This window comes from Lissotriton helveticus, chromosome 8 (assembly GCF_964261635.1).
Source record: "Lissotriton helveticus chromosome 8, aLisHel1.1, whole genome shotgun sequence".
Classification (NCBI taxonomy): Eukaryota; Metazoa; Chordata; class Amphibia; order Caudata; family Salamandridae; genus Lissotriton; species Lissotriton helveticus.
Window position 1 is genome coordinate 1,301,340,212 of NC_136069.1, and position 6,856 is coordinate 1,301,347,067.

The window sequence follows — 6,856 nt, forward strand, 5'->3', positions numbered from 1 at the left end:
CCAACACAATGTCCCTCACTGTTATTCCTGCCCTTACCAGTGAATCCTTGCCCCCCCCTACTCAGTCGCGTCAAGTCGGGCTCCCCAGCCGACATCTGCCCGGCCCGTATTCTCCGCGAGATATTCCTCAAATGTCCTTCCCCTGTCCTCACTCCCCTTAATGATTGCTATGCTAACAGCTCTGTTCCTGAATTATTTAAGACTGCCATTATCCTCCATATCCTAAAAAAACCAGGGTGCGATCCCTCTTCTCCGGCAAACTATCGCCCTATCTCCCTTCTCCCCTACTTGGGCAAGATAGCTGAGTCCCAGGCCACCCAGGCACTCAGCACCTTCATTGAGGACAGTAACTATCTTGCTCCCTGCCAGGTGGGTTTTCGTCCCCGCCATTCCACCGAGAAGGTGGTTATTTCGGTCATGGACCAACTCAGGGAGGGGCTTGACTCTAACATCCCCCAGGCCCTTGTCCTCCTTGATTTGTCCGCCGCTTTCGACACGGTGGACCATTCCATTCTTAAGTCCCGTGTCGAGGCGGCGGGCATAGGAGGACAAGCATTGGCCTGGATAGGCTCCTTCCTGGCTGACCGCACCCAGGCCGTTCACCTCGCCGAATTCACTGCCCCTCCCCGTAGGGTGCAATGTGGAGTTCCCCAAGGATCTTCTCTCTCCCCCCTTTTATTTAATCTTTATATTTTTCCTCTCATCTTTGCACTTCAGCAGATGGAGGTCACAGTATACAATTATGCTGATGACCTCCAACTTATTTTTAATTTCTCCTCTCCCTCTTCTGGCGTCACTGCCTTCCAGTCGGTAATGCTTTTTATCCGGGATTGGATGAATGCGAACCACCTGAAACTCAACCCGGATAAAACCGAGCTGATTCTGACCGGAGGCAGCGGCAACCCATGGTCACCCTCTTTCTGGCCCCCATCCCTTGGTCTTCCTCCCACCCCCTCCCAATCCGTTAAAACTCTGGGTATTATTCTTAACCATCAGTTGACCTTGCACTCTCACATTAGCTCGGTAGTATCCTCCTGTTTTTTTACCCTCCGCACTATTAGGAAAGTCTCACGGTTTTTCTCTTTTTCTGCACTTAAATTAATTGTCATGGCCATGGTTCTGTCCAAAATTGATTATGGGAACATCATTTATAACTGTGCCCCCGCCTACGCACTCCAACGCCTTCAGTTAGTACAGAACCAGGCTGCTCGCCTGGTCCATGGTCTGCCCAAATTCCATCACTCATCACCCCTTCTCTTCTCCCTTCACTGGCTCCCTATTAAACAAAGGGCCCTATTCAAACTTGGTTGCCTCACCTTTCAGGCTCGAATGGGCACAGCCCCTGCATTTATTAATTCCGCCGTCACCAACTACTCCCCGTCCAGAGACCTTCGCTCTTCCACAAAATCGTTACTAGTCACCCCTCGCTTCAAGAAATCAAGATCTGGAGGCCAGAAATTCTCGGTCCTTGCGCCTACTTTATGGAACTCCCTCCCTCTCCATATTAGAACCTCTCCCTCCTATATGGAGTTCCGCCGAGCTCTCAAGACCCTCTTATTCCAACAGGCTTTTGGCCTATAAGGCCTCCTCCTTTTTTCCGCCCAGGTAGCTCCTCTAGCGCCATGAAACTGTATTGTATACGTGCGCTTAATAAGTTTTTAAAAATTCAAAATTAAAATCACACACGGGACACAGTTTTGTCTCATATTCCTTTATTTGCATCGCTCATTACAGCGGGTTAGCATCTGGTCAGCTGCTGGTCAGCACGTCCGTCTCCGTCCACGTCCTAGTCCTTGTGTGTTCCCCTTCCTGTCCCCGTCACCGGATCTGGTGTCCGGTGACTTGGTCACTCTGCCTGAGGCCCCACAGGGTCCTAATGCCCTACTGTCCATTGCCCACACTGTCGGGTCACGACTGGGCCCACCTCCCCCATGTTCGCCTCCGTGTCCCAGAATAGACTAACTGAGCCTTATGCATGGCCCGTGGGCTAATGCTTTGCTGTGGTCGGCTAGTGACGTCGAAGTACGGTCAACGCGGCCTTTCACTCTTCCGAGGCTGATAGAAGAAGTCTGGGGTCGGTTAGCTTCCTCCCCTGCCTTGTTGCATGTGACCCCAGCAGTGCGGTTTACTCGTCTGTCCGATCACTGACATGGAAATAAAACAAGAAAAATAACCGGGCACCCCGCGAGTTGAGTGCAGGGAGAGGTTGAAGTGCGGGAGCCATAGAGCAGTGTGACATGAGTAGAGCAGCCTCAAGACCTGCAGGAAAGTGGGAAGGAGGAGAAAAAGACTTTTTACAATGGATTGTTCCAGAGCCCCACTAGGTCACAGGTGGGTCCCAGAGGAGCCTCTGGGTTTCTGCCAGCGGCGCTGCGGCGCTCAGCCCCTTGCCCAGGTGCCACACTAAGAGATGTGCACACTCCACCCCCGAAGCACACAAGCCTGTGTGGGAGAGGGACATATGAAAGTGGCCAAGGGAGACAATGACCCTGTCCACCTGACAATCTCACAGGTCCACAAAAAGTTGCTTGTGCTTGCTCTCCTGCCCTGCTATTGGCATTGTAAATGACAATGCCATTTATTAATGTTTTTTTAAAAAAAACAAATAAAAATAATGTCATGAGCAATGCCAATAGCTCTAACTTTTGCAAAGGCGAAACCGTTGCATTGTAAATGCTTGTTTATATTTAGACATTCATTCCCAACCTTTCCCTCGGGTTAGTCCACTTTCTATATCTATCATTGCCCCTACGTGGACCATTTAAACCAGTCAGTCAAACCTGTTAAATGAGTCCACTTTTTATGTTTACCGTAGCCCCTTCGGGAAGGCCGTCCCCTGTGTCATTTAGAAGTCTATTGCCCTCCGGCTATTTCGTGAATGTCATCAGGTGTTTTCATTTAATCACCTCCGGTGCAGTATTTATACTGGCGCATTGCTGTTGGACGGTGATCATTCCTCCGGCATACCGACTATGGGACAGACGTTCACGCTGCCACGTCACTGTCATATGGGCATTATCCTGCTTTTTATTCGATCCTCGAAGGAAAGCGTCACACTTGAAATACCTTTGTACCTTTAGATAATTTTTGGCTGTAATATTTATTTTTTATACGAATAGACCCCTTTTGTTAAATTATATATATTTTTTGACCTTTAGTTGCCGATCACCATACAGTATCCTTGGAGTGATATCCCTAATCTACTGTGGCATATCATATATTCCTGCAAGATCTAGCAACAATAAGGTAGTTATTATGCTCACTCCACTTACTAAGAATCGCATTATTGCGATGTTAGGGATTTATTACTATTATTTACCTATCCCCTGTTGAATGAACCCGGTATAACGTGTATTCTTTTGGTGTTTTTTCCCCCCTCGTTTCTATACCCGATCTTTTAGATTTTATCGTACTCATTATTTGGCATTAGCAACTTTTAAGCATCCTGCAGCGCCCTGAGGATACACTCACAAGGTGTGTACAGAGTTTAGTTTGTTAATTAATCTCATTAGCTGCTATATATTTTTTGGTCGGCACATTTGTGTATTGGTCACAGTTGTGTGCCATGTTACGTTAATTGCTAACGAGTAACCATCGGGTGTAACTTACTGTTATGTTAACAAATATGAAATACAAATATGTTGTTGTAGTATCCTTCATACACTATGAATCTTCAACATTTGCTAAACTTTCATGTAGCTCAATTCGGTCATCTATCAATTGGCATTGACCTGACTTTGGTTGCCTTTTATGTAACTTCATCACATTAAAGATGGGCATAGACCTAGTATTACTGGAGGTATTATTAATGCATTCTCTTGTTTCATGTGAAACTGACATACCATGGTCATCATTTACCATCTGGTTAGTGTAGCTAGACTTCTATGTTCCACATGTCTGTGTCATCACGTAATACGCCCACATGGTATTTAACTATTGCTTGCTCGATCAACCCAGAAGCTACACTCCAATTGATTGTTCAACGATCTGTATGCTTTAGGAACATATTCGGTCTGAAGAACATTGTATCCATTGATTTCTCAAGAGACTGATCGCTTCCCCAGTTTATACAGTTTGGGCCATCTTACAGAGAATAGTGAGTATGGATGTTTTTTAAAAGTGTATGAATTGAAGACATGTATAAATATAAAGAGAATAGTCCTTATTACCATCATGATTGTATGTTTACTGTATATTGTACTCTCTCATATAAGAAAGCTTCTATTACCGTTTTTCGTTTTCATGAATTGAGGGAACATGCCTCTAAGTGTTTTGTAAATAGGTCTGTTTACGCTTGAAAGGATATAATGTAAAAAACTCCTTTTACCCTTCATAACATGAGTGCGTCACAATTTTGTCTATTATTATATTAAATTGTCATGGCAGCATGATATTACATTATTTTTGACAATGACTACTTAGGTTTATGATTCAATGTGAAATTGTTTCTGATGTTTTGACGTACTTTTTTAAAATAAGAGGTATAATAAATTGTCTTGATAATTTTCAATGTGTGTTTCAGATATCATCACCTTTTTGTGGCTCCTGAAGAAGGCGTCCTTACGCCGAAACGCGCGTCGAGTTGCTTTATGTTTACATTGTATAGTTATGATTATGTTATGTATGTGTATGATTTTTAATTGTCTATATTAAAGCCTTGACCATTTTAAACCCTTTTTTTCTTACCTATAGTGCTTACTGTCAATTGATACTACTTGCTTTGCATCTGCTATTGACTGCCTAGGGTGTTTGTTCACACATTATTGTCCCTGCCCTAGGAGTTCACTGATATTAGTGTCCAGGGGGTCCTTGTTTTTCACAATCCCTCCACAGCTGCTGCTTCACCCTTACCCTGCTACAGCAAAAACCTTCAACCAGGGCTGGTATTGTGCTCCTGTGCCCCCTGGTCACTTCCGGGTGGCTTGAACTCTCTCTCCTCTGCTTTCAGGTTCTTCTTGTATGGATTCCATGTCCTCGTTCCACCAGCCTGGTCCATGAAATGCTGTAGCTGCTGATCTTCCACAAACCTCCACTGGCGTCTATGGGCGTTTCGACTCCACTTCAACTCTATTCACCTGGGCTCCCTGGTGTAGGTATCCTGGTTCCTGGGGTATCCACGGGTGGGGCGGCTCTCCAATCTTCCTTGGACCAAGTGGTTCCTTTGGGGTCCTTTGGGAAGGGTCCTGGAATTGTAAAATTCCAACTGCGACTTACCCTGTGTTATCCTATGGACGTTTGACCTAGTAGAACCACTCTGCACCAAGTCTCCTTGGGGTCCCTGGCTACTCATCTTGGCTGGTTCTTTGTTTCCCCTGGAGTTCTCCATCCTTGGGTACTAGTCCAATGTTGGTACTTACCTCCCATTCCTCTATTTTAGTATATGGTTTGGCCCCTGTTTGAGTCCTGTATGTTTTTCTATGCTACATACCTCTTTCTAAATGATTTCTTGTGTGTAGTTGATATCTACTGGCATGATATATTCCAAGTTAGTGTCTAGTGTATGATAATAAATACAAGGCATTTTTATACTCACCTGGTGTGGTTCTTTCTTGTGTGAAAAGCTTACTGACTGACTATAGTAGTGAATGAACTTTCTTTACACCCTCCCGAATAAGCCTTAGCTCCACTGCTACTCCTTGAGAGCTTTGGTTTTCAGGGAACTAAACACTATCACTAATGGTTGCCCGGACTCAGTGCACAGTTCCTCACCATAGGTGGACACTATATACTGAGCCAGCCTCCTACACTCGCCAGCCCAAGGAGGCTAATCATCAGGTCATTCTGTGGGAGGGGGTGTTACGCCCTCTTCGCGGATAGGCTTTTGTTCTTGAGCTCCTGAGAGCAAACAATACCACCCTAGAAGGTCAGAACAGCATCTCGGGTGGGAGACTGGCAAAAACCAGTCAGCAAGTACCCCACTGACATCCGTGTGGGTTTACCAATATGAGATGTTTGATACCGAACATCCCTATTTTCAGTGAAGCTATCATGTAGTTGGGGAACTTGTTTTCACCAGTATCCAGCACATCTTCTAAAATGGCTTCCCTGGAATCTTGTACTGGCAGTAATAGGATTGACCAGCACAGGGGCATTTCTGCTCATGCAGGTATACCCTCACATGTAATATTCAGCAGCCTGTGTTAGGGCTGTTAGGTCCTGCTGTAGGGGTGACTTACAAAGATTACATGCAGCTTTAAGGACATGGCACACAGGGATGTGCCCCGAGCGTTCGTGTATGGGCAGCGTTTGTGCCCCGAGCCTGGCCAACCTGTATGTCCATAAAGTTGAACAGGAGATCATACTCGCCCAGAGTAATCCATTCCTCAGCAATCTATGTATCTGGAAAAGATACATAGATGATATCTTTGCAATTTGGAGAGGCGATGAAGACTCGCTAAAATTATTCCATGTCTGGCTCAACCAGCAGGACGAATTTCTTCGGTTTACCATGGAATGTTCAAGAGAGAACCTACCATTTCTGGATGTACTGATTACACCGAAAAACGGAGGACTTACTACAGAATTATATAAAAAACCAACTTCATGCAATTCTCTGTTACCGTTTCACAGTTACCACCCACGAGCTCTTCGTGAAAACCTGCCCTTCGGCCAGTTTTTACGTATTAGGAGGAACTGTACGGAACTGGAGAAATATGAACAACACGCCAAGAACTTGACACGAGATCTCAAAGAGAAGAACTATCCTACACAGCTTATTCGTACTTCCAAAAAAAGAGCGGCTAATAATAATAGAGAAGCTCTATTGGAAAAAAGACCCACCAAAATTACCAATCAGAGAATTACGTTTGTTAATACCTTCTCAAGCTTCTCGAACTCAGTTAAGAAGAGTATTAAC

At 45.1% G+C, this 6,856-nt stretch overlaps 1 long non-coding RNA gene across 1 annotated transcript; it reads left to right on the forward strand.

Moving 5' to 3' along the window:
* The first annotated feature begins 2,953 nt into the window (after positions 1 to 2,953).
* On the forward strand, positions 2,954 to 5,532 carry LOC144771955 (uncharacterized). The gene is made up of 4 exons (XR_013599562.1): positions 2,954 to 3,246; positions 3,402 to 3,474; positions 4,001 to 4,096; positions 4,523 to 5,532. It is a non-coding gene; the product is annotated as an uncharacterized LOC144771955 (long non-coding RNA).
* The last annotated feature ends 1,324 nt before the right edge of the window (positions 5,533 to 6,856 follow it).